At 43.3% G+C, this 27,857-nt stretch overlaps 2 long non-coding RNA genes across 3 annotated transcripts in view; one reads left to right on the forward strand and one right to left on the reverse strand.

The window, feature by feature from the left end:
• The window catches only part of LOC128346671 (uncharacterized), a 54,513-nt gene extending 28,692 nt beyond the window's left edge, over positions 1-25,821 (reverse strand). Inside the window, exons 1-2 of one of the 2 annotated variants that reach the window (XR_008317119.1) lie at positions 25,709-25,821; positions 25,016-25,086 (exon numbers count right to left, since the gene is read on the reverse strand). This is a non-coding gene — a long non-coding RNA (uncharacterized LOC128346671). Of the gene's footprint in view, positions 1-4,639; positions 4,733-25,015; positions 25,087-25,708 lie in introns of those variants that run through there. The other variant, XR_008317118.1, reaches the window with a different exon arrangement.
• LOC128346673 (uncharacterized) overlaps positions 5,453-27,857 on the forward strand; it is a 66,076-nt gene continuing 43,671 nt past the window's right edge. Inside the window, exons 1-2 of the long non-coding RNA XR_008317120.1 lie at positions 5,453-5,553; positions 8,090-8,161. This is a non-coding gene — a long non-coding RNA (uncharacterized LOC128346673). The remainder of the gene's footprint in view (positions 5,554-8,089; positions 8,162-27,857) is intronic.

Raw genomic sequence — 27,857 nt, forward strand, 5'->3', positions numbered from 1 at the left:
AAAAGCAAAGCAGCACAAGAAAGGGCTATCAAACACACCCAATATATCAAAAATAAGATCAACAAACCCTGCAGAACTAACTTTTCACCTGGATGCCAATGTACTGGTGACTCTCCTAAAATATGAAATTGCTTCCATTAAACCAGCAATTTTTGCTGTTTTCATTCCTTGAAAGCCTGAAATTAGATTTTTTATTAATGCATAAGGCATCAAATATAAATCTATATAGCAACCACTCATTATCAAATGAAATTCAGAAATTGCAGAACCAAAAATCAAAATATAGCAAATTAAATACATCATTTGATTTATGAAAACTGCTCCAGCAATTTTTTTGGGGGGGCCACTGGACATAGGCAAAAGATGCCAGACTGCAAGGTGGCAGATTTAGGCCTTATCTCTCATACTGAACTTGTGGAATTTAGCCATATAGAATTGCTTCTTACTGGTAAATACCTTCAAATGGACACCAACCTGCATAGCTGCAAACTAAATACATGGTGAAAGATGCAAGCAGCTTTCACATCTACATTACAGCAGAAGAGATAGTTTAAAAAAGGAAAGGTTGTGCCATCGAGTTGGTCTTGACTCCTGGTGACCACGGAGCCATGCGGTTTTCTTGGCAGAATACAGGAGGGGTTTACCATTGCCTTCTCCCGTGCAGTATGAGATGATGCCTTTCAGCACCTTCCTATATCACTGCTGCCTGATATAGGAGTTTCCCATATTCTGGGAAACACACCAGCGGGGATTCGAACCAACAGCTTCCTGCTCTCTAGCTGCTATCAGCTGCAACTTTTGCTCCAGTCTTAATTCCAGTTCAGATCTCAACCCCCAGTTTAGACCCGTCTCCAGACCCTGCTGCTCCAGTAGGTGGCTAGCAGTAGAGACAGTACCCAATACCTTTTGTTGTGTTACTAGAACAGCCTGTTTGAGAGCTACAAACTGTACCCCACTATATGATTTGGAACTGCAGGCTTGTAGTCTCCATCTTGGCTCTGAGCAAATGGAACTATGAACTCTGCACATGCCCATATTTGGCAAATCTCTCAAGTTGGTCTCTTAGCACAAGCAAACATGGGGTAACTGTTACCCAAGGTTAGTATAACAAGCAACTGTAAGTATAACCCTATGGCCCCTCTCTATTCAGAGAAGGAGGCTGGCTGAGCAGATGCAACTTAAGGAGAGAGACTATTTCTCAAGAGAATAGTAAAACTTCCTTTTCTTGGCATAAAGGATTAGTTTCTCTAATCGTCTTCAAAGGAACTCAGATAAGGCTGAGCACTCCCATCCCACTATCGCTGTGCCAATGGTCTGGCACGGACCAGAGGGAACGGTGGTTAGCTTCAGAAGCTAATAACTCCACCTGAAAGGTCTTATCTTCCCACCTGGAGGATCTTCCTGGTGTGCCAGATAAGCTTGCCCATTCACTCCAACCCATAAGGCTTGTTCAAACCATTCCATTTTATTGTTCATTGAGATCACACCTACCAGTGATTGAATCAAGCAATATGATTTCTTTTGTCAACCATGGATGTCAGCCCCAACAGCAAGGAGGTGTGACCCGTGGATGGCCCAAAGGCATGATTTTGCCTATTTCTAGCCCAAACACCAACAAATGTGCATGTACTTCAGCTATAATCATTCCATCAGCTGCAGCTTTTGCTCCAGTCTTGATCCCAGTTCAGATCCCAGCATCCAGTTTGGACCTGTCTCCAGACCCAAACCACACACCATGCTTGGTTGTCCTAGAGAATTGGACCCTAGAGGATTTACTCAGAACTAAATCCCACTGATTGCAATGAAACTTACTCCCTAGCAAGTGTATTTTGCACTATAGCCAAAGTAACATAATGGAAATTTCTGTCATCCAGCCTCATACTATTCTCCAGAACATACTCTTCAATTCCAGGATCTCTACATCTCCAGCACTGCCAGATTCAGAAGCTTACATGGCAATTCCACAGCAAATGCTGACAGAGCAACTCATTTTTCTCTGCTGAGCTGGAAGCAGTGTATGTATTTTGTGTTCAAACACATTCACCCAGATGCAAGACTTGCAGGTTTTCCATTCAAGCACCTTACTTAATTCTTGGAGCTCCACACTGTACAGGGGGCCCTTGTTATTCGCAGGGGTTCTGTTCTCAACTATAGACGTGAATATGGAAATCACGAATAACAAACCTCACCCCTATGGGAATCTAGATGTTAGGTTCCTACACACATAAAAAGGCTAAAAATGGAGTTGGGGGGGAGCATAAATAAGAGAAATAAAGTACTCTACCTTGATCTCCGGGTCTCCAGCAATGCCCCACAGAACCCCCAATTTTCACAAAGAAGTGTGGGAATTTATTTATTTTTAAGAGGCATAACATGTAAAATGGTGGTTGTAAATGATACTGGAAGTCATTTCCGGCCACTAAAAAGTGCAAATAGGCAAATTTTAGCCTATTTCTATACCATGGATAAAGAAACCAGATCTCTAAGACCCATCTGCATAGATGGGAAACCATGGTTATTGAAAACATGGATAAAAGAGGCCATCTGTTTTTCTTTCCATATCTTCATTACTGTATATTCACCACCAAAACCGTTAACAAAATATCTCTTGTTCATTTTATTTCTATCCCCCATAAAAACCCAACAGTTAATAAAAGAACTGTAAAATAAAAATTGATCAAAAGGAGGCCAATGGAAAAGGTCTCATTATCTCTCTTTCACAGTGGCAGGCTACTGATGGAGACCAGGGGAGGAGCTGGGTGGCAACTGAGCCAGGTAAGCAAATGGGAAAACCCATTCTCTCTCTACCCTCTTGCAAAGCTGTTGCAGTCCAAGAGAAAAGGCTAGTTGGCAGTTTGACCAGGCAAGTCAGTGGATGGGGAGCGGGGTTCCTGCAGAGTTATGGACTGCTGATGGACCCTGAGAAGTGGGGGGCTGTATCACTGGTATCACTGTGACGTCTCTATCACTCATCTTGTCTTAATGAAAAAATATTAACAGAGCCTCATCAAAGAGGCCTTTGGCATAATAATTGTAGAAAACAGAAAATTACAGCACTCTTTGGGGCAAAAAATAAAGGATGGCTCGGTTTGAACAAAGTAATGGAGCACTGAAGAGTCCATTTGAGGTTGTAAGCCCATGGAAGTCTTTTTATTGTATTGCTCTTTACTGATTGATTAGATCGTTTCTAGCTGTTTAGGCACTTAAATCATAAAAATAATGTATTTGTTACTGGCAAGAAGGGCTGCCAGATTTAATTGGTTTAATGGGTAGATGAATCAACTAAAAAGCTTTCACTAGGTAATCAGCAAGGATCCGTTTTAACTGGCAGAGCCCACTCTTAATTGATAAAGCTCACAATTAAGGGAACACAACTGTTTCTGTGGGTATTTTGTTTCTGGTGTGTTGCTCTAATACAGGGATTCTCAACGTGTGGGTCCCCAGATGTAATTGGACTTCAACTCCCATAATTCCCAACCAAAGGCCACTGGGGCTGGGGATTATGGGAGTTGAAGTCCAATAACATCTGGGGACCCACACATTGATAAACCCTAGGTAATGAAAAAGAAAGATGTTGTCTGATACAGATGGCACACTGTGGCACACTGGCTGAACAGTATCCAATTCAAGATGGCAGATGTGTGAACGTTTGAGGTGCAAGTGGGCTAACTTGTGGAATGTCTAATCAACTTGAACCAAATTAGTGAGTGACACACAGGGACACTTCCATTTTGTTTGTGTTGATATCATCCACCACAATCCAAGAGAGGATGCTTAAACTTTTGAGGCACAAGTGGGCTAACTTGTGAACCGACAAACTGATTTGAACCAAATTTGCTACAGCTATAGGGGCACATAGGGACACCTCAATGGTGTAGTTTGTGATTATGTCATACACCCCAATTCAAGATGATGGGTGCACAAACGTTTGAGGCACAAGTGGGCTAACTTGTGGAGCATCTAACTGATTTGAACCAAATTAGGTACAGTTGTAGTGAGCAACACACAGGGACACCTCAATGGTGTGGTATGTAATGATGTCATCCTCCCTGATCCAAGATGGTGGACACGTGAACATTTGAGGCACAAGAGGACTAACTGGTGGACCTCAATTTGAACCAAATTTAATCCAGTTGTAGGGACAGTGAAAGGAAAGTAGGCAGATTAGTTCTTACTTGAACAACTTGTTTCCTAACAGTTAATGGCAGGTTTTATTTACTATAAGTTCTTATAATTATTTTATTAATATATTATAAATATGTATATCCCATCCAAAAAATTAAATAATAAAATACAAATCAGCAGCAATTAAAACCCATCACCAGTAGCATTTCCACAGGCTGAGTAAATTACTTATGAGTAGTTCCATTAAAATAAGACATTGTGTCTAACTTGTCCTATTAATGTCACTGCAAACTTACTCATGGGTAATTTAGTCTGGGTTTCAGCCACAGTTTGTACATTTTTATTAGGTTTTTAACTCTAATGCCAATAAACACATGTATATAAAGAACATAAAAATGGAAATTGCAGGGGGTAGGGGAAGGGCGAGGAGAAAAATGTGAGATGCAAGCAAATTGTCCATAAATATGTTACATGCAGAAGAGTCCAGTGTTAGGAACATGGGAAGCTACTATACCGATTTGATCCATCCAGCTCCGTATTCTCTACATTGACTGTAACAGCTTCTCCAAGGTTTCAGGCAGGAATCTTTCCCAGCCCTGCCTGGGAAAGCCAGGGATTGAACTTGGGACCTTTTATATACAAGCAAATGCTCTACTACTGAGCTGGCCCCATGCCTTAAGGGGAACATTTTACAGCAGTGAATGTTCACATGTAGTCACTGTCAGGACCTGAGGTTGGGACTGGGAGATTAGTGTGTAAAATATATAGATGTTAAAACAAACAATATGTTTGTGAACTTTTGATTTGTTTTAAACCCTTTATTTACTTATTATGCTTCCACCACTGAATTAAATCCTAATTTGGGTTTCTAACACTAGCTTTGGCATTGTGCCCGCGTGGAAACATGGAGAGAAGTAAACAGACACAGTTGAAACAGTTTTTTAAAGTTCCAAACCAAGGAAAATAATGTTATTTTCAACAGCTTCAGTGGTACCTTATTCACTACAATGTAGGATCAAACATGTAATGGTTTCTGAGACAAAGTAACTAGAACTAGCAAGACTGTACTAGGGGTGTGCATGGAACTGGCTGGCCTGGTTCGGTTTGAGGCCGGACCAGCCTCAAAACCGGTCTGGCACCCCCTCGAACCTCCCCCCTGGTCCTCCCCTCCATAGCGCAGCGCAGCAGCCATTTTGGCCACCACTGTGGATGCACAAATGGCCTCTGTAAGGCCTGGCATGAGCCAGGGCCTCACAGAGGCCATTTGCGCAAGCACGGCGGCAGCCAAAATGTCTGCCACAGTGCTCTACGGAGGCCCAAATGGGCCAAAAAGGGCTATGGAACTGGCTGCAGCAGTTATTATTAAGGCCTACGGCAGGAGGGGGAACCTCTGCAGACACCCCACCACCACCTTCAGCAGGGTTTAAGGTTATTATTATTTATTTATTTTTACAAAAGGCTCACGAACCACCCCCACCCCCCGGACCACCAAGGGGGTTCGGCCAAACTGGGGCGGGGGGGTCAGCTCGATGGCAAGCCATTGAACCAAACCGAACCAGTTCAACGGCGAACCGTTGAGCCAGTTTGCACATCCCTAGACTGTACACTACCTCTTATATTTCAAACTTGGATTCAAATGCAGGTACTTATATAAGATTGGTGACTGTTTAGAAATAACAACCTTATTTAGACTTTCAACATCTTTACTGGGATACAATATCCCTGATTGTATATGCCATGTAACCCCTGCTAACTTGGCAAAGAGGCACCTTTTAATGTGGTGATTCTCTTTATTTAGCAGGGAAAGAGTAACTGGCCCTATCCACCCCCAGCACAGTACCTCCAGTGACTGTTGCTGGTGTCTATCTTGTGTTTCCTTTTAGATTGTGAGCTCTCTGGGGACAGGGATCCATCTTATTCATTTGTTATTTCTCTGTGTAAACTGCCCTGAGCCATTTTGGAAGGGCAGTATAGAAATCGAAGGAATGAATGAATGAATGAATGTAATCAACCATACATGACCAGCTAGGGGTGTGCACGGAACCACTCCAGGTGATCCAGAGTTTGAACTGAACTCCAACTGAACTACCCGGTCCATGAGCTGGTTTGTTAGAACCGGCCAGCAGTTCAGTTTGTGCAACAGAACCAGGTCGGACCGGTTTAGCCTGGTTCTGCATGCTTGCAAAGGGACGCCTCGTAAGGATTCCCTTTTACAAGCAAAGGGGGGAACCCTATGGGGTTGAAAACCTTCATGGGTTCCCCTTTGCAAGCAGGCCAAATCAGTTCGATCCCAACTGGGACCGAGCCCGCTTTTTGGAGGGCTGGTCTGTTTTGAGCTCGAACCAGGCTGGTTCAAATCAAAGCAAGTTAGTTAACTCCAACTGAATTTTATAGCCACCTGTTCACTCCATTCCAAAGTCCCTCTCTTAGGAATTCTCTCCAGAGGAGGTTCCTAAGTTTAAATTACTCTTGATTGACAGTGTTTGCTAGCCAATCACCACAGTCACCCATACAAATGCAAACCAAGGTGAAACCTGCTTAGTAAAGAAGCCAAGTCAGTTGTATCCACAAGACTGACTCTGCAGTCTGTGGAAGAGAAGAAATATGGATCCAGTCAAAGTTAGAGGACCATGCGGACTTATCAGTGAATGCCTTTCAAAGTTAAGTGCAAATGCCTAACTGCAGAACAAAACAGAGGGTGACCAAAAGAAAGATTCCATAATACAGGTAGATAACCTATAGGGGTTGTCCACAATACAGTCATATTATGTTCTAGATATCAAAAATATATTGTACTGAGGGTTTGGTAATAAGCAAATTTAAATTAAATTTAATCAATGGTCAAAACAAGTAACTTAACAAACTAAAACTGCTTTAACCTTCTGCCAGATCCACTTGTAAGACTTCTCTTGAAATACTATGTCCAACACTTGGGTATCTCATTACAAGAAGACTGTTGACAAATCAGGAAGGATTTAGGGGATAGCTACAGAGACAATACATAATGGGGGGGGGACACTACCTATGGAGAAAATCTGAAGAAGCTGGTTAATTGAGTTAAATTGTCATGCACACAAAACACCACAGGCCCAGATTGTATGGGGACACAATGGGAACTGGACTACACATAGAAACAATCATCAGCATGTTCCACCATAGCAGCACACTTTTCCAAGCCACCACAGTCATGGGAATAGCTTGCAGATGTATCCATGTTCCATCTTGTTCATATTACGTTTTCACCGAGCAACTGCATGGCTATGACTGATCATGACCAACCAGAATAACACAATGAGGCTATTCACACGATTGAAGAAAATCGGGCTAGCCTCTTTTTCAATCGTGAGAACCACTGGGCTCGGCTGCGAGCCCGGTGGTTCTGTAGCCTGCCCCCTTAGCCCGGGTTTGTGGAGCGAGCACTGTGCAAACCCGGGCTATCGGATCATGAGTAGCTACGGCGCGGCTCCTCAAGAGGAGACCCCCAGAGGTGAGGCGAAAAGCAGCCTCCCAGTTCTGGGGGTCTCACCAGCATGCCGATCAGCCCCTGCTCCCCCCAGCCCCTGCTGGCTGCGTCACAGAGCTGGCAATCGTGTGGGCGGCTGATCCGGCCACCCAGGGCTCCCTCCCTGCTCACCGCCCCAAACCAGGTCTCACTGATAGTGAGACCCGGTCCATTTTGTCCTTGCAGTTCGGCTGTAGATCACTTTACTAGTTGTTGATTGGTGACTCAACTACATATTGCTACTGTTTCCAGGAAAGGCTGGTTATGGCTTCACAGTTTTGAATGTCCTTTGCCTTCAGATGACAGAGAAGCAAACATAGAAATGGGAATATATTTTAGACGCTTTATCCAGCAGCACCAATTCCCATCCTTAACTCGCATCTTTTGGAGAAAGAGTTGCTTTGCCAATCTCTTGAGGAAATCTGCCTTAGGCAAGGCTTAAAATGAATCTCTTTTTTTCAGAGGCTTTATCCCACTGGGGTATTTTCTGACTGAAAGCAGGAGATGCAAAAGTTTGCTGAGTGAACAATCTTGGTAAGTCCACATCTAATACTGGCAAGTCAAATCTCCAACTGTCCCATTAGCTAAGTAGCTCTATAGGAGCATTAGTGAGATGAAGAACTCCTTCCATCAGTTTGAGGTGGTGATCTTGAGCCAAGACTGTCAAAAGGCTTCCCTCTTTGGGGAAGCATTTGAAGAGATTGCTCAGGTCATTGCTTATTTCAGCAAGTTCTGCTTCAAGGGGGTGGGGGTAGGGGAGGGGGAACACCATGTAACTGGGAAGACAGGAAGAGAGCTCATGTCATTAGCTCTGTGCAGGAGGAGGCTTATCTTAAAACCTTGCCTGAGGTTAGATATACACAGACCTTTCTCCCACTGACAGGAGATGTCTCTTATCAATCTTCTTTGCCTCCGTCTGGGTCAACTTTACATATCCACCAAGATCTATTTGAACATGCAGGGTTTATTATTTAGTTCTGAAAACGGGCTATGTTCTTTCATGGCATCCGGAGAGGAGAGGCAACCATCCTTGCCTGGTTGTATTTCCATGCATTTCCAAGCTTTCTGGATGGCTATTATTTTCCTTACTCAGACACATTTTTCAAATTATAGCTGTTACAATTCCTCCACGTTAATAAAGACAGCATATGAGGCCTGCCCTGTTTCTCTGTCAGCTTGTTATGAGTGTAGTGAAGGCAGGCAAAGAGAACAAAACATCCAGATCTTGAAACATAAAGACAAGCCAAACTCTCCACTTGGGGTGATTCTTGAGTAGCTCCAAGGGTCAGCAAAATTGCTCTGATTTTACACCACCCTACCAGGACTTACTCTTAAGCAATCCATTCGTAGAAACAGCGCAGAATTCTCCCTCCACCGCCCCCCATCAGATTCATCTAATATCTGTAGAAAAGTAGAAAAGTCTGTTACAAAGAATGGATTGGTCCTGCTCAGCTGGCTGGTGGCATGCCAACTTTTCCTTTCTCAAAAGTATGGGATTGGTGAGAAAGGTTGGTTTTTCTTTGTATGTGGGATAGGAACGATGCTCTCGTCAAGTGCTTCACTCATTTTCCTTTGCCTGCTCAACACTTATTACACTTTCAGACACAGAGCCCTTCCTCACGATTGGTGAAATTGTACATCCCCCCCACACAGGCGCGTAACAATGATAGGGCAAGGGGAGACAGTTGTCTGGGGGCCCCACTACCTGGAGGGGCACCCCAGAGGCACCTCATGTGACTCCCCATTGCCCCCTGCCCAGCCCCAAGGCCCCTCAGCCACTTGCCCTCTTCGCCGTCTCTCCTGCTTGTTCTGCTGGCCCGCAATCGAAGCAGCAGGCAAGCTGCAAAGAGCTCCTTTTCTCCCGCCTCTCAGCTGATCGGCGGGTGGGCGGGGCTTCCACGGAGGCCTCCGTGTAGGCCGCAGTGAAGCCTGAACTCGAGTAGGGCCCAAGCCAGCCAGGAAGGAGGAGGCAGCCAGAGTGTTCTCTGCAGCAGAAGACCCCTTGCTGCCCTGCTTAACCCAGACCAGCATTTGCCAGGTAGAGTGTGAACTCCTTTTTGTGGTTACCTTTCCCGCCCCCCCCCCCCATATATAGGGATCTGCTTGCCATAGGGCTTGGATATGGGGGGGGGAGGGACCGAGAAGTCTCTGAATATTTATTTTGAAACAGCTTGGAAAATTTGCTGACTTAAAAAACTATCTAAAAAGTCCTATAAGTGGCTTGTTTCATGGCAGAAAATTGCAAAAACTTCTGGAACAGTATTTTATTAATTTTATTTATTCATTCATTCATTTATAAATGCACTTATGATCAAGTTGTTTTGCAACCCAGAAGGTCTGAATGAGAACTGTGAAGCATGTGTGGTGCTTTTATTTTATTTTTCTTGTGTGTGAACTGCTCCCCAATAACTTGCAGGGACTTCAGGGTAAGTCTGGCCAACATGTGAATGCAGCACCTCCATTCCAGAGGAGATGTGTCTTAAAGGGCTTTAAAAGCCTCCTGTGAAAAACCTCCTGGAATCAAACTTGACTGAATTTGTTCAGAATTCTGAGAAAACAAACAGAGGCTCACCCTGCATGGTTGAAAGTCTCCTTTGCTAATCTGCAGGGAGGGGCCTATTTTAATAATTCATCTTTCTAGTGTGTTCTAGGCATTAAAAGTAATACAAATGTATAGTACTCAATGTATATCACTATATATTGTGACGTGTGTGTGTGTATTCAGTGAAATGTATTTGCAGGCAGCATACTTATTTTGGAATATCAGACTTAAATCCTTGGGGGCCTGGGGTGTGCGGAGGCCCTGGACTTTGGGGGGGGGCCCATTTTAAAATTTTGTCTCTGGGCCCACTCCAACCTTGCTACGCCCCTGCCCCCACACACACACCGTGCCCTAGAGAGGTGCACAATCTGGCTCTTCACTGCCCCCAGAAGGATCCAGGAGCTAAACAGTGCTTCACAATGTAGCTGGAAGTGACAAGGGAGACTAGCCAAGGAGGGAACACAGCTGCGGTTTCCCGAAGTCCAAACCGGGTCCCCTAATATCTATAAAAAGGCTTTCCCCTATGGAAGCTTTGGAACTCTTGAGACCTCAGGGCAAGGCAGCCATGGGAATCATTCCAGGGATTGTGACCCTCTGCTTCTTCCTTTTCTCTGCATAGAATCCGGCTTCTCCCCCCTCTACACATCAGATAGGTAGTATAGGAAGAATCCCTCCTTCCTCTGCTCCCAGGAAATATTCCCTTCTCCTGATTTCCCCCTCCCTTCTCTGGGTACAAGTGTGTGTAAATACTTAGAGACCATCAGAACAGGCTGGGAAGTTTGTCTTTTATTACGTCTATTTTTCAGTCAGCTCCTGTCCTGGTTAAAAAGGTAGCCCCCACTGGGGACCACTGATCTCATAGGACTAGGCCAGATGGATCACAAAGACCAGATGAAGTCCACACTCAGACATAAGCAACCTGATACTGCGCACACAAGGACTGCATTCTCTAGAGCAGCCCTGCACAACATAAGGCTCAGGGGCTGGATGTGGCCCGCAGGGGCTTTTTTGCTGGCTGGCAGGAAGGAATATTCTGCAACAGCAGGAACCTTGAACAGCTCTTGGTCTGACCCATTGATGAGCAGCAGCGGTTTATTGGTGCAATTGTGCCACACACACACACACACACACACACACACTTTCATTATTTGTTTATTTTAGGTTAGACAAATTAGTTTAATGGATTCACCATACCTACTTTCTTTTATTATATTATAGTTCAATTTCCTTTTCTAGTTTAAATGTTTTGCCTTGCTTTAATACATAGTCATTATTAGCCTATTAGTTAGATTCTTAGTTTAAATAATTTAGCTTTATAATACTCACTTTTTATGAATGATTTCCTTTGCCTGCATTTCAAAGGGCTCCCCTGGCTGATAGGTTTCAATCCACCTGGACATGAGCACTGATGGGTAAATTGTCATCACTTGGCCTCTCTGCTGAACATTTGTCATTATTAGATTACAATCAGGCCAAGGAGATCCTCAAACAGACGGTCTTGGACACTGAACATCAGAATGATCTAAGCTCCATCCCAGAGACCATAAGAGGGCACTTTGGTGACTTCAACCAGGAACCTGCTAGCTTTCTACTGTCCCTCTCTTTACCAAGCCATCACAGGGTTTTCCTTAGAGCAAGATATGATGCCTTACCGTCAGCAGTCTTATCGGGAAGGTTTTTGAAAACCCCTCTGGCCAGTCAGTCACCCTGTGGCTCAGGTGAGGCTGAATCTGTCCACCATGTGCTGCTGTTCTGTCCTTTTGATAATGATAGCTGGTGCAGTCTTATTTCTCTCTTGTTACACGCTTTCCCAGCTGGACTGCTGAATTTTACACCACGCTCCTCCTTGCGGATAAGAAACCTTCTACCGCCTACAAGGTTGCCAAATTTTGTGCAGCTGCTGTTATGATCCATCAACAGCTAACCTCCAGCCCTTCTTTTTAGATGTTGGTGTATTCTCTATGATTTACTTCTAATCTGAATGGAGTCTCTCATATATATATATATATATATATATATATATATATATATATATACACACATATACATATATATACACACATATACATATATATACACACACACATACACATACTCTCTCTCTCTCTCTCTACACACACACACACACACACACACACACACACACACACACTGATCAATGATTGTAATAAAGCTATTCATTCATTTGAAGGGCTCCCCTCACGCAAGTGTGAGAGGGCCACCCTTTCATTGTTCCGAGTATTAGGTTAGTCATATTAGTCAGAAATGTTTTTAGTTAATACATATAAATTCAGCTATAGTTTGTTATTAAGAAATTAGTATTTTTGGCATCATCATCAAGAAGTTTACATGTATTCTTAAGGGCTTGCACAAGGAAACCCCTCTCTTCCAATGCTAACCAATTTCCCTCCCTACTAGTGTTCCATATCTACACTAACCCCCAGCACACACTATCACTTTCACTCTCACACAGAAGTGTCTTATATACTTGTGAGGTAATTGATGGATGAGCTTAAATGTCCATCTTGTGCTAAGTATGAATTGGCTTCAGCTGTCTATTGACAGGATTTTAAAGTGACAACCTCTCTCTCTCCAAATCAGTTCTTAGCCCAATGTGAGATTATGATTGCTAGAGCAATCCCATCTCAATAGTGGGATATGTTAGGAAAACAGCCTGTTCAGGGTTTACAAGCAGCACCCTCTATCTGATTTGGAACTGCAGGCTTGCAGTCTCAATCTTTGCTACCTGGACTTGTGGGATTGTGAGCCCTCCACTTGCCCATATTTGGTAAACCCTCAGTTAGTCGCTGAGCACAAGCTGCATGGGGCAACCAACTTTACCTCAGGTCAAGTCTGACATGAGACTGCAATACAGAGACAGTTGCTGGCTGAGTAAGACGCAAGTTAAGGAGGACTATTTCTCAACAAAATAGTCAAACTCCTCTTGTGGTTGGCACAAAGGGTAGGCTAATTTGATTGATGAACTGATTGATTAGGTGCCGTCAAGTCAATGTCGACTCTTAGTGACCAAATGGATAGATTGTCTCCAGGATGATCTTTCTTCAACTTGGCCTTTAAGGTCTCTCAGTGGGGCATTCATTGCTGTCATAATCGAGTTCATCCACCTTGCTGCTGGTCATCCTCTTCTTCTCTTTCCTTCAACTTTTCCCAGCACTATGGACTTCTCAAGGGAGCTGGGTTTCTGCATAATGTGTCCAAAGTATAATATTTTGAGCCTGGTCATATGTGCCTTGAGTGAAAATTCTGGATTGATTTTTTTTTCTATGATCAAATGAGCTCAAATAAGGCTGTATCGCTCCCACCTCACTATCACAGAATTAATGGTCTAATGTGGAGCAGGGAAGAGGCTCATTAGCATGAAAAGCATTCCAGTTTCCACACCTGGAATGTCTTCCTGACCCAGCTTGAGCTCGCCCATTTACTCTATCCCATACAGGTTTTTCAAATCATTTCTTTCTATTGTTCTTCAAGATTGCACACACCTGTGATTGAATCATACTGCATGTATTCTTTTGTTAGCCACGGATGTCATCCCCTGCAACCAGCAGTTGTGATCCATGTTTGGCCCAAAGGCATGTTTGTGCCTATATTAATCCTAAGCCCCCCTCAGTAGTGTTCTCCAGACCCACCATCTGTGTATGCTTTGGCTCCGGCAATTCCATCTACCACAGCCATTGCTTCAGCTTCACTCCCAGATCCTGGTTTGGACCTATCTCTTAATCCAAACCACACACCATGCTTGGTTGCCTTAGAAAACCAACCTCTCCTGGATTTTCCCTGTAACCAGCAGCTGGTAGCAGCCCTTAAAAGCACTATGGTCTATAGTAAATAGAAGAGTACCATCAATGCACTAAGAAAGGGGGGGAAAGAACCCAGTGCTTGTTTTTCTATAGCTATTTCCTTGCCTTCAGGGTTCCTAACATTCAGGATCACCTCAGTGATCAATCAACTGTATTACCTTAGCATCTAGTAAGTTCAGTCTCTTTACTGCTGCATTTCACTGATCTCAACTCAAAATTTTGAATGGTTTTGTATAACCTTGAGTGGGTTTGAAAATTTATCCAAAAGTATACAATGCCAGTAAGGAACTGCCAAACACCTTGAAATGGTAACGATCTAGAGTAGGTCAGCCAGCTATGCAAAAACGCTGGACCAAAAAAAAAGAAAAGGGGAAAAAAGAACTTACACTAGTGTGTTCAAAGAACTAGCATCATCTCAGACATACAGCCATATACTAAGTGGGCAAAAAGGGACTGTTTTAAAGTGGTGTTTCTCTTTATTGAGCAGGGGGAGAGCAACGGGCCCTATCCATCCCCAGCACAGCATCCCTCCAGTGGCTGTTGCTGGTGCCTATCTTATGTTTCTTTTTTAGATTGTGAGCCCTCTGGGGGACAGGGAGCCATTTTATCCATTTTATTTATTTACCTTATTTCTATGTAAACTGCTTTGGGAAACTTTTGTTGAAAAGCGGTATATACATATTTGCTGTATATAAATATTTGTCATATTTGTATATGGCTGCAAATTCTCAAACCAAGCAAAGAAGCCTCAGTGATGCCAACTAGGCTTTTTCAGAAAAAGCAGTATAAATGGCCTCCATCTAATCATGAACTGAAACAACAAGGCTCCATCTTGCTCTGGATATATTACAATTGCAGTACATCTGTCTACCAGGAGGACATTTTCATTGGTTATCTGAGTGCCTTCTCATCATTTATAATTAATATGTTCATAACATTCACAAAAGCTCAATATCAGGGAAATGAAGTATGTGATAATATCCATACCAGAGTTTGGTAATATCCAAATTGGTTTAATAGAGCCAAACTAGACATCGATTTGAAAGCATGCATGAACCCATGCTTAAGATTCCCTCTGCTTTTTCTACAAAAACCAGCTGCAGGGTTATAATCATGCTGCAAAGCACCGAGGGTTTAACTCTTTCCTCTGATGTCATTTTCTAGCTGAGAAACACCCCTCCCCCCCAAAAACCCGCTATTCATCCCCCCCACAGAAACTATTTGTTGCAAACAGCAGTTGGAGTGGGGGAGTGATGGCTAATTTGGCTCCTCAGATTAATTTCCTCCCTCAGAGGGGAAAGACTAAACATGCCCAAACTACAACACTAGGGTTTTTCTTGCACTTTGAACATTTTCTTTTGGATATGTAATGTTGTGAAATTTTGACATTATATCTGGAAACTGTAATATATTTAATTGGTTTTGCAATTATTATTTTTTAATGAAGCATCTTTTTTTCTTTGTGCTTGTGGCTGGTTTCAGGAACAGTTTTGCCACCATGATAGCTGCTTGCATGAACTAAGCCACAGCCCTGGTATTGCCTCATCTGTTTCCACCTCAGGTGTAGATCTGAATCAGGGTAGTATGAGTGCCACAATTTGTCTGGGGTCTTCAACAGGGGCGTAACTACTATTAGGCAAGGGGAGGCAGCTGCCTGGGGGGCCCCACGCCTCGAGGGGCCCCCCAGAGGCAAGTCACATGACTATATATTGTAAAGTGAGTGTGTGTGTATCAGCAAGGGGCCCATTTTAAAATTTTGTCTCTGGACCCACTCCAGCCTTGTTATGCCCCTGGTCTTCAATATTTATTTAGTGTCCTCTATGAGGCTGCCCGTTCAAATCCCCGCTGGTACCTATATCAGGCAGCAGCTACAGTATATAGGAAGATGCTGAAAGGTATCAACTCATACTGTGTGGGAGATGGCAATGGTAAACCCCTCCTGTATTCCACCAAAGACAACCACAGGGCTCTGTGGTTGCCAGTCGACACTGACTCAACGGCACACTTTACCTTTATGAATCTGGTGCTTTACAATGAAGAGCAAACAGGTCCCTGCCCTGAGGGGCTTACCATGTAGATATTAATATATCTACATAGCACAAGCTGCCCAGAAAATCATTGTTATGGGGTAGCCAATAAATAAAGTTTATTATTATTATTATTATCATCATCAACAACAACAACATGAAGGAGACAACAGAGAACAGGAAGGGAAGTAGAAGCTGAAGTAAACCCAGGAAGAAGGTGTGATTAGTTCACCTATACTTACTTTTTTGTTATCATCAAGTACAGAATGCTTAGTGTTAGGGTCAGTCTGATACTGGTCAGTTCAGTATCTTGGCGCTTGCAATAGGAAAGTTGAACTGAACAGTACCCAAAAAACGTGCACATTTAATGAGATTTCTACTGCAAATAACCAGGTTCCCATTAGTAGACAAAGAAGCAAATTATAACAAGAGGCGTGTATGTTACCTCAAGACTCAGTACAGATTGGAAAAATATCTTATTTACTCCAAAGGAAGGATTAAGTGGAATTTTAATTGAGGCTCTGTATAGAAAAATCACCTGTAATACTTTCCCTTGAATAAGGCAATGTACTCATTCAAACCTGAGTTATTCCTTGGGTTGTTATAGTCACTATGTCTGACTCTAGTGCATCTTCTAATGAGGGCCAAGTGTAACTCCGCTTGTGAGAAGAAAAGGCTGTGCATCATTCTTCAGCTGCTGTTTTATCCCCATACTTTCTAGTATATTCTTGATTTTTCAATAGCAGGCAATGCACAATCAATACAACTAAGCATCATATGAGAAACTCAAGGTTCTTAATAAAATGAAACCCAATCTCTACTATAAAATTCTGATGGGCTCCAAGGTCTTCTATTCTGCAACATCAGAGAAAGACTCGGCCCTAGGAAAAAAATGAATTGTAAAACCAAACACCGCACTATACATGCCATTTCCACAGACCCTTTGTACGTTTCCCAAAGGTTTCCAATGTGGTTTTTTTCCCTTCAATTCCTAGACAATGAAGCCTAGTTCCCCACTGGAGAGCTTTCAGACTGCAGCTGGGACAAACTCCAGGCACAGCTCCTATAGACCTCAATATGTGTCCCTTCTTTTGTCAACTTGCATCTACATTTTGCAAAGGTTTTTGCCTGATCTCCAAGTTCTGCAAGATCAAAGGGACCGAGAGGTGTCAGCAGGCAATGCTTCTAATTTAAAGCTGCTCTGTCTAGCTACTAAAACAAAACACTGGATGTTTCATACAGCAGAGGACGGTGCAGTAGTTGGTTAAATGGTGCTGGAATTTTCCCCTCACAGGCTCTACTTCAATCTTAAATGCAAGGGATTCTGAATGATAGCTGATACATTCTCAGGAAGGATCAAGACAGATGTTGTGTTTAAAGAGCAACCATGGTGGGCTTGTTACCTGTAGTATGAGCCCAGCTGATACTAAAATCACAAACATCACATAGTAGGATACTGAGTGCTGGGTAAGTCCTCAATCTTGCTTTCCTTCATGAATCAAACAGGCACACACACCATTTAATTTTCTTTTTTTAAAGAAGTGTGAGTGTGTGTGTGTAATATGCACATCCATCTTTTTAAAGACATTTTGGACTGTGTGTTCACAAACAGTGAATTAATTAAGATTAAATAGTGATTTAATTAAGATTAATTGGTTGTACTTAGCCTTCTAAAGTACAACCTGGTCTCTAGATGCCTACCTATCTTCCCTTGGCCTAGAAGAAGGGCAGGGGCAACCTTGGCTCTCTAACTATTGTTGAACTGCAACTCCCATCATCCTCAGACAATAAATTGTGGCTGGAGGTGATGGTAGTATTTGTTCGTCAACAGCTGGAGTGCCAAGGTTGCCTAGCCCTGGAAGAAATCCTGTTGCAGGCCTGCTTTAAGATATGTGTCAGAAAGCTATATGCAACCAACGCTGGCAATAACTAGTAACCCTGTGCAGAACCTGAAAACTGTAGTATTCAACAGACAATACCAGGGCAGAGTTGTAATGGTGCTAGCTGGATTTTCCCCATTCAAACTGCTTCATGCTGAAGACCTGGTGTGAGATTTGAAACAAAGCAATAGCACTTACTTTGGAATGGAATGGAGGGAGTACCTTTGTTTAGAAACGAGTGAAACTGTCTCCACCACTCTGAAAATGTGAAGTCTCTCGCTTTACCCCAGTCTCTAGACACTTTGCCTTTCCTCCTCCATGCACTGAGATTCTTCCTTCCCAGATCATAAAGGTCAATGATAATGGATTAAGTGATAAGGGATGACCAGATATTTATCAGCTATTATCATTTAGAAGCCTGATTAGAGTAGCATCAAGTCATTAATATCCTTTTTGCATTTTAAGTATTGCATGAGAAAGAGATGATATCATGTTTAATATGCAAATACAGGGGTCAGAAGATGCAGATTCAGATCTTTATGGCCCTACTGATTATCGTGGGAGGCCTCTGAGCAAATTGTTTCCTACCCACAATCTTACTTGACACTCAGACATTTTGTTGTTAAAGTTGCTACTTGGTGGGATAATTTTTAGTTCAGCACCAGGATTATACAGTACATAATTTTAATAATTAATATATTAACATAAATTAATACTACTCCAAATGCAAGGACAATCTAAGCTATGGCAATGGGGATTTTTTGAAAAGTGCCCTCTCTCAAACTAGGTGACTCCACAACTCTGACATTCCTTTCTGTTGGAGACTTGCCAGAGTCTGAGCCTGAACATCTGCCAAAAGCACTGTAAAATTCCTTTGATTCTAGCATGCTTCTAGGAGCCAGGGTTGATCATTCTGGAAGAGTGAATGAATATTTGGCACTTGCATTTTATCAGCAATGCACGAACAAGGTTTTTAAGAGCTAGGATAGCATAATGCCTAATGGAGGGGGAATGATCTGAACTGGGACCACAGGGAGAGTAGTATCAAAGCCCCCCCATACCCCTGTCACATGCATAAGATGGATTGGGCAGGAGGGGGAAGCATGGCAGGGGAGGTAAGAGCACCCTCCCCATGCCTTAAAGGAACCCTCACCCCACATTCAAACCGGTTCGAATGTATGGATTCCGAACCTGTTTGGCACTCTAGGAATCGAATGCCCAACAGGTTCATGCACATCATATATTGACAGCAAATATATAGCCCCCAAGGATATATCAGGAAAAAGTTCAATAGTTCACAAGTAAATAGAGATTAGGCCTGAATGTGAGTTTAAATGGGCACTTCTGCACATAACCACTCTTTCAGAGGGACCTCTTTGTAGAGTGAAAAGCGATTAGGTGATGATCCTTTTAAAAAAAAAGCAAGCAAGAGACATAATGCAGGAGGAACACAGACAGGAATCAGTTTAACATCAACAGAGAAGAGAAAGCCTGGGAAAATATTAAAAGATCAAAGGGGGAAATGTTTGGAAAGACAAACCTTGATTAAAAACAGACTCCATCAATATCTAGAAAAGAAGACCAAATCGTGCTCAAAGACATTATTCAAGAAGAGTAGGAGACAAGTGGAAAATGCAGTGTTGGCCCAAGATAATTTGGTGCTGAAAATTGAAAATTCTTATGGAATCTCCCCAGATTCTTCTCACTTACTAACATGGGGCACCGTGTCCTTGGGCAGTTCCCATTCATTACAGTGGGGCTTGTGTAAGAGGACTTCCCTGTGAGTTTTCCCCTGTGGGTCATTTCCCACTCTGCCATTCACAGCAGTGCCCACAATTCGCTGCCCAAAGTGCCTGCCTCACCTTGCCTCATATCAGAGCCAGCTCCAAGAACATTCAAGCAAAGATTATCTTCACCACAACAGAGGAATTGGCCTATTTCGAAAAAGTGACATGCAGAAGCAATTAATGGCACTGCTTTGCCCAGGCAGGCGCCACTGATTTTCCAACAAAAAGCAGGAAGGAAATCTCACCCTTATTGCAGAAAGAGCATAAGTGAAAAGCCCACAGAGCAAAGGGAGTCTATTTGCTATTTCTTAACACTGATGCACAGCCAAATAAAAAGATAATTTCCTTCTCAGAATATTTTGTTCCACTTTGTGCCATCATTCATTTTTCATACATGGCCTTTTCCTGAAGATGAGAGATGGCAAGTGTTGGTATCCAGACAAGGATGGCAATGCTGTACCAACAGCAAGGTCTGGTGGGCAAAATGGCCAATGCTGAAAAACTACATTCATTTAGTCACAGACAGACACCTCTGTCATTTCTGTGTCTTCAAATGAAGTGACCTCATTTGAATATTTGGGGATTCGAGGCAAAGCATTCAGATAGCACCTTGTTCACCACCCAGTTATGGCAAATAATCAGTCTGATGCCTAACAGTATGGTAGGTCTTCAACAGGTCTTGAATAGACCAGGACAGGAAAGCTTCTGCTGCTTGTCTGCTGATGCCATGATCAGTATAATATTTGCTAGTCCTTTATTAAAATGCAGCCCTTATAAAACGATGTCACAGGAGACTGAAGTATGGAACAAACTTTACTTAATACTGTGCACCTCTTATTACAACTGATCTCAAAATGGCCGCTGTTCTAGGTTTCAATTATCTGCTAGTGTTCCCCAAAACGTTTTTCCTTCCAGGCACCCACTGATTCCTGCTATTATTCTTCATATCGAACAGGTTTTCTTATCACTTTGTCTCTTGAGCCCTGTCCAGGTGTTCAGAGAGAAGCCATTGAACACACTTAGAGGGCTGGAAGTGGGTCCCGCCCTCAATCCATCACTCACTCTCCCGACCCCCTCTTCATGCTTAGGACAGCATTCATATGAAGAGATGAACACTCTGTGACTGCCCTGTTTGCGTGATCAGGTGGTTAGAGTACCCCAGTCTCCCGATCATGGAAATGGGAGCAGTTGTGCTTACAGTGTTTGTCTCTTCAGACGGACATTGCTCTAAGCATGAAGAGTGGGTCAGAAGAGTGAGTGACAGGCTGGGGGTGGGACTTCCAACCCATGTTCAGCCCTATAAGCATGTTCAATGTCGTTCTCTCTGACTGACCAAAGAGGGCTTTGGTCAGAGGCATTTCTTCAGACCTCATCTGAAGCCTCACTTCATATGGCAACTTGAGACGCTAGCTCACAGGTGGCCAACCTCTGGCTTTCCAGCTACTGTTAGACTACAATACCCATAATCCACAGCCACACCCCTACTCTAGCTTGTCTGTCTCTGTAGCTTGTAGGTATATTTTCATTTTCAGTTGCTGCATACAAGGTTGGCTAATGGCATTCATGACAAGTCTCTTCTATTCTACTTGCAGACACCTGTATCATCCGTTTGGACCAAATATTATTTAAAACATGTTTGCATCACTTTTCTTGGCCCCTCAAAGCAGTTTGCTACAGTAAACACAACATCAAAGCACAACTATAAACATAACATATGATCTTGTGGCTATATACGCCAGTTGCGTCCGTTTCTTGAGATGAACGACCTCAAAACAGTAGTACATCTGCTGGTAACCTCCAGGCTGGATTACTGCAATGTGCTCTATGTGGGGCTGCCCTTGTATGTAGTCCGGAAACTACAGTTGGTCCAGAATGTGGCAGCCAGGTTGGTCTCTGGGTCATCTAGGAAAGACCATATTACTCCCATATTGAAGGAGCTACACTGGCTGCCGATATGTTTCCGGGCAAAATACAAGGTGTTGGTTATAACCTATACAGCCCTAAACAGCTTGGGCCCTGGGTATTTAAGAGAACGCCTTCTTCGTCATGAACCCCACTGCCACTGAGATCATCAGGAGAGGTCTGTCTGTATTTACCACCAGTTCATCTGGTGGCTACTCAGGGACAGGCCTTCTCCATTGCTGCCCTGAGACTTTGGAATGCGCTCCTTAGTGAAATAAGAGCCTCCGCATCTCTGACAGCTTTTTAAAAGTCTTTAAAGACACATCTGTTCACCCATGCTTTTAGTTAATATTGTTTTAATTGTTTTAATGTCATTTTAGAATATTGTTTTTAAAATTTTAAATTGTTGTGTTTAAAAATTTTTGTTTGTGTTTTTAACTAATGATTTATTTGCTGTTTTTATTTTGTTGTAAACCACCCAGAGACATGAGTTTTGGGTGGTATAAAAATATGTTAAATAAATAAATAAATAAATAAATAAAATTATGTTGATCAGTCACATCAGCAAAGCACATGTCCAACTTGGAACCATTGTTCCAAAGTTTATCCTCTGCAATGCAAGTGGAGGCAATAGAAAAGAGGATGGGAGACAAGTTTAGAACAATGAATAAACACTTCAATTTTCTAAAAGAGCAATGGGTATATACACCTTGATTAAGGAATTCACACAATAAAACATTTACATGGCAAAATTAATGAAACAAAAACATTTTGTATGGAGTTAGCAAAATAAAATGGTACTTTCAAGCAGAACCATTGAGATGCATGAGAAAAACCACTGAGCTCTGGGAGAGAAACTCCTAGCTAATCCACCTAGTGGTAAATGTTAGTAATGGCTAAAATGGCTAACAATCATGCAAACAAGAAGAAAGGAAAAATCCGAGAACAAGTTCTTCTGAACAAAGGGAAAAAACTTTCAACTGGGGAGGAGAGACTTGGAAAGACAGATTGACAGGGAGAACTGCAAACCAGGGGAGGAAAATTAGATGGGCAGAAGTAAGCAAATAAAAGAATTTATAAATGAGTTGCAGCTCTGTTTTCACTACAACAGGTGTATTTTATTCCATGATGGTGTGGCAGACACTCAGAGGGGATAGAGAAGAATGAAGCATGGGGAAAGATAGATTCACAGGAGGCATTGCTTATGATGGGACCCATATTCATGAATAGGCATCTTTCATCCATGCCAAGCCACTAAGAAAGCTTCTGAACCCTAGAACCCTTGTCTTTTACTAACCTTATCTCTCACAGCCAACTACTAACAACCTCTTCTGTCATCTCTCTATCCACCCTCCATCATAAGCGATGCCTCCCTTGAATCTATCTTTCCCCCATGCTTCATTCCTCTCTATCCCCTCTGTCTGCTACACCATCATGGAATGAATATACCTGTTCCAGTGAAAACAAGAGCTCCAGCTCATTTAACATGGCAAATTTACATGACCCTGGCAAATTTACCCAGGGTTCTTCGCTGTGCTACAGCTTTCGTTGGCAATCACATTTCATTTAGCACTAGATTCCAGTGCTGTCTGGCAAATATGCCTTACATGGCTTTTGACCAGCCACCTTGGTAAGAAGCAGCTGGTGAACAGGTTTGAATAATTGTTTGGACAAAAAGAATCCTCAGACTCCATTTTTACTAGTAAAGAATAGAAAAAGTTGCAAGGAAAAGGAGACTTGTGGAAGAGAGAAGAAGAGAAGAAGGACTTTATCTGCAGGGCAGCCAGAAATGAGTTTATTGAAATGGGGCAACCAGGCTGTTGTATCATGGAATGATATCTAATCTCAAATGTGCTGGGCCAGTATCTGTCTTAATAGTGTTTTTACTGTCATCATGTTCTGAATAAATTGTGATTGTTTCTAGAACTCTCTGCTTTACACACTTGTTCGTTAGAGTAGGCATTTCAGCTTTGGCTTTTATTTTAGTTGCACTTGGTATTAAGCTTTTATTCATTGATTGATTGATTGATTGATGTTAAATTTATATACCACCTTTCATTAAAACAATCCCAAGGAGTTTACAGCAGAATTTGAAAACAAGATTGTAAAAATGACACAATTAAAATATTAAGCTAAAAATATAAAACAAATCTGATTAAAAATTTTAAAATACAAGCATAAAAACAATACAAAATACAGAGCGCAAAGACCAGTTATCTGGCTAGTATGTCCATAACTTCACTCACTATGACAAGCATCTCTTCCTACTCTGGTGAGAGTAATGAGCCCTAGCCTGCCTTGAGAAACTGAAGTCAGGGAAACTGATCACATACAGTACTTCCAGAGCCGGCCCAAGGCTCAAGGGCACCCCAGGTGAAGCTCACGTGGGCGCCCCCATCACCATGGCGGCAAGGAGGGTGGGTGAGCACCCACTTTATAATTTTTATTGCTTTTATGCTTTTGTTTTAAATTTTTTAATCAGATTTGTTTAATATTTTTTCCTCACTTGATATTTTAATTGTGTCTTTTTTTACCATCTTGTCTTTAAAAAAAAAATTTTTTTTTTGCTGTAAACCACCTTGGGATTGCTTTAATAAAAGGCGGTATATAAATTTAACAATAAATAAATTAATTAATAAAATATCACCTTCCCACCCACAACTTCTTCCCCCTCTGCAAAAGTGTGGGCAGAGGCCATAGGGAGGGGGTGGAGGGTGGCAACCTTAGGTCCCACCACATGACCCAGGCTGTCTCCGCTCCTGCCCGCTTTGTGCCCTTAGCTCACTTACTGGGCAGGCTGGCACAGAGTACTTGCTCTTCATACTCCAGGGTTAAATCAGTCTCCCTGATTTGGCACTCAGTCTGACTGCTTTTATGCTGCATGCTAGGTGATCCACAAGTCTCTCCAAATTCATAAACATATGCCAACATCTTTACATCAGTCACATATGGATCTTCACTTTCTCCTTCACTACGTTTCAGTGAAAAATGAGTGTCTTTCATCTTTACCATTTCTGCTGGGTGCTCAGTATGCTTCAAATTTATTAATCAAAAGTGGAAATTTTCCTTATCTGCATTGTCATCAAACTGAGAAATATTAAATACCTTTCTTGCTTCTTCACCTGCTTCATGAAGAAATAGTGCTGACTGAAGTCTTTCATCTACTCCCATTTGCAATGCAGTACAACAACCCAAAGCTTTGTTTCCACCTTCTCCAGTTCTCTGTAGCATTTCTTTCAAATACTAACTTTCCTGGAGGTTGTTGCTGGCCTGTTTTTTACTTTATTGTTTTTACTTGTTTTGTCTGGCAACAACATGCAATCGTTGCTGCAGAAATCTTTACAAAATTGGAGACTGAAGTATGAAACAACAAACCGGAATTTGCTGAATTTAACTTTACTTAAAACTGCAGCTCTTGATATTACTGACCTTCCAATGGCAGGTGCCTTGACTGAAGAAAAACTAACCGTTTCTGTCCCTGTGCATAAGAATTTTTCTTTCTGGAAAATTTATGTTAAGTTTATCTAAACAGTAATACAGAAGCAGCAAATAACAATCCTCACAACAGATCAACAACTTAGATCAATACAATCTTCCCTCAAATCAACAACTTACCACAACCCTGCATTCCAGGATAAGTACTGCTATACGGCCAGCCATAGTGTGGTTGGGTGTAAGTAGAAATGAAAGAACAGCATTCTGACTGGAATGTAGCCTTCTGAATATTTTGGAACCCTTATCTGGATACAGGAGGTATACCTCTTTTGAAACTAACAAAACGAGGCTGTTTACCTGCTTGTTGTTTCCTGAGAAATGTTTCCCCTTCCCCCCAAAAATGATCCATGCTGGAGAGAATGCCTCTAACTTTCTGAACACTGCCTTTAAAAACAAGATGCCCTCCAGGGAGATAGTAAACTTCCAGGATGATCCTGGGTTTGGGGATAGGGCCAGAGCTCTTTGCATGCAGAAGGTCAAAAGTTCAATTCCTAGCATCTGGAGGTAAATCTGAGATCGGGATGTGTTTGAAGCATTTTGGCATCTCTATTTCCAGGTACCGCAATGCTTTGAGATGTCCCAGCCGAATCGTTTTGCCTGGGGATGAGAAAGGAAGGCAGGTCTTACCTGCTCCTCCGTTACACCTTCGCTGCTCCCCCTCCAGAGCAGCGCTGTTTGTATTACGCAGCCAGGAATTGACCTCTCAAGATGGCATCCACAAATGCTCAGATACCATTTCCTGGTGGGAACAGGGAACTTCCTGTTCCTAAGCAAATGCAACCAGGCAAACTGTATTACGCAACCAGGCTCTGTTTGCCCGGCTGCATTTGCTTAGGAACAGGAAGTTCCCTGTTCCCACCAGGAAATGGCATCTGAGCATTTGTGGGCGCCATCTTGAGAGGTCAGTTCCTGGCTGCGAAACACAAACAGCGCCACTCTGGGGCAGTGAAGGTGTAACGGAGGAGCAGGTAAGACATGCCCTCCTCCTTTTAAAATGCCCACTCTGCACTGCCTCGAATGTGCACGAAACACTTCATGCACATCCCTAGTCTGGGATATACTCCTAAGTCTCCCATCTAAACCCTGGACAGCCTTTGTCAGTCAGAGCAGACCATACTAAACTAGATGGACCAATAGGTATAAAGGAACATCCTGTGTACTTATACATATGATTGCAGGCTGCATGCTCTTTCCTGCTAATTAGTGACCAGGCCAAGCAGGAGGAAGAAACTGATCACACCTCCTTCCTCAAGCTGCAAATAAAGAGCTCAATTGCTTCTAGACCTCTGCTAAACAATAAAATAAAGTCATGCATCTGCCACCTAGATTTATACTGCAATTTTTAGATACAGTAACAAACCATTTACATATTGCTTAATCAAGATAAAAGTGACCCTTCAGATGTGAAAAATAGCAGTGCCTTCAGATGTGAAATAGCAGACCCTTCTGCTATGTGAATAGCAGACCCTTCAGATGTGAAAAATAGCAGTGCCTCCCACTGGTGGAGCGAGAAGTAATAGCAGACTTTTCCATTACTTTTGCAGTAGGGCTCAGTAATAGCAGACAGAGAGATGCATAGGAGTATAGGAAGCTTCCATATACTGAGTCTGACCATAGGTCCATCTAGCTCAGTATTAGTAGTGTGCCCGAACCGGTCTGGCGGCCATTCCAAAGAATGGCCGAACTGCCAGAGCGGTCCGGCCCTGCCTGGTTCGGGTCCGGGTGGGGGGTATGCCTTTAAGGGCGGGAGGGCTTGCTTAGCCCTCCCGCCTCCTTGCCCCCGCCAGCGCTTGTATTTTCTAGTATAGGGGCGCTGGAAACCAGCCGCCCCCCCGCTGCCGCCGCCGCTGCGGCGAAAGAACTCCCAATGCCAGCCCTCCCTCCCTCCCAGCTAGCTGCCCGCCCGCCCGCCCGCTCACCGCTCACCCGATAGGAAACGAGAGGCGCTCCGGCACAGAGCTCCTCTCGTTTGGAAGGCCTCCGGCATAATGGTGTTTTGCGCGCGCGCGCATGTGCGCACCGCAAAGCACGCCGTTCGCCGGAGGCCCGGTCTACCCGCCGGGGAAGGGCCGGGTAGACCGGGCTTCCGATCGCTGGGTAGACCGGGCCTCCGATCGCCGGAGGCCCGGTCTACCCAGCGATCGGAGGCCCGGTCTACCCGCCGGGAACGGGCCGGGTAGACCGGGCCTCCGATCGCTGGGTAGACCGGGCCTCCGATCGCTGGGCGCTGGCGGGGGCAAGGAGGCGGGAGGGCTAAGCAAGCCCTCCCCGCCCTAAAAACAAGGCCCCCCTTCGGTGCCAGTCCGGACTTCTCCGGACCGTGCACATCACTACTCGGTATGGTCTACACAGACTGGCAGTGGCTTCTCCAAGGCTGCAGGCAGGAATCTCTCTCAGCCCTATCTTGGAGATGCCAGGGAGGGAATTTGGAACCTAGATGCTCTTCTCAGAGAGGCTCCAGTATCTTACAGTGCTCACTGTAGATACTACTACTACTACTACTACTACTACTACTACTACAATAACAATTCAATTTCTATACCGCCCTTCCAAAAATGGCTCAGAGCGGTCTACAAAGAGAAATAACAAACAAATAAGATGGCTCCCTGTCCCCAAAGGGCTCACATTCTAAAAAGAAACATAAGATAACATCCACAATATCTTACAGTGCTCACACATCTAGTCTCACATTCATATGCAACCAAGGTGGACCCTGCTTAACTAAGGGGGGACAAGTCATGCTTGCTACCACAAGACCAGCTCTCCTTCTGGATGC

This window comes from Hemicordylus capensis, chromosome 2, assembly GCF_027244095.1.
Source record: "Hemicordylus capensis ecotype Gifberg chromosome 2, rHemCap1.1.pri, whole genome shotgun sequence".
Lineage (NCBI taxonomy): Eukaryota > Metazoa > Chordata > Lepidosauria > Squamata > Cordylidae > Hemicordylus > Hemicordylus capensis.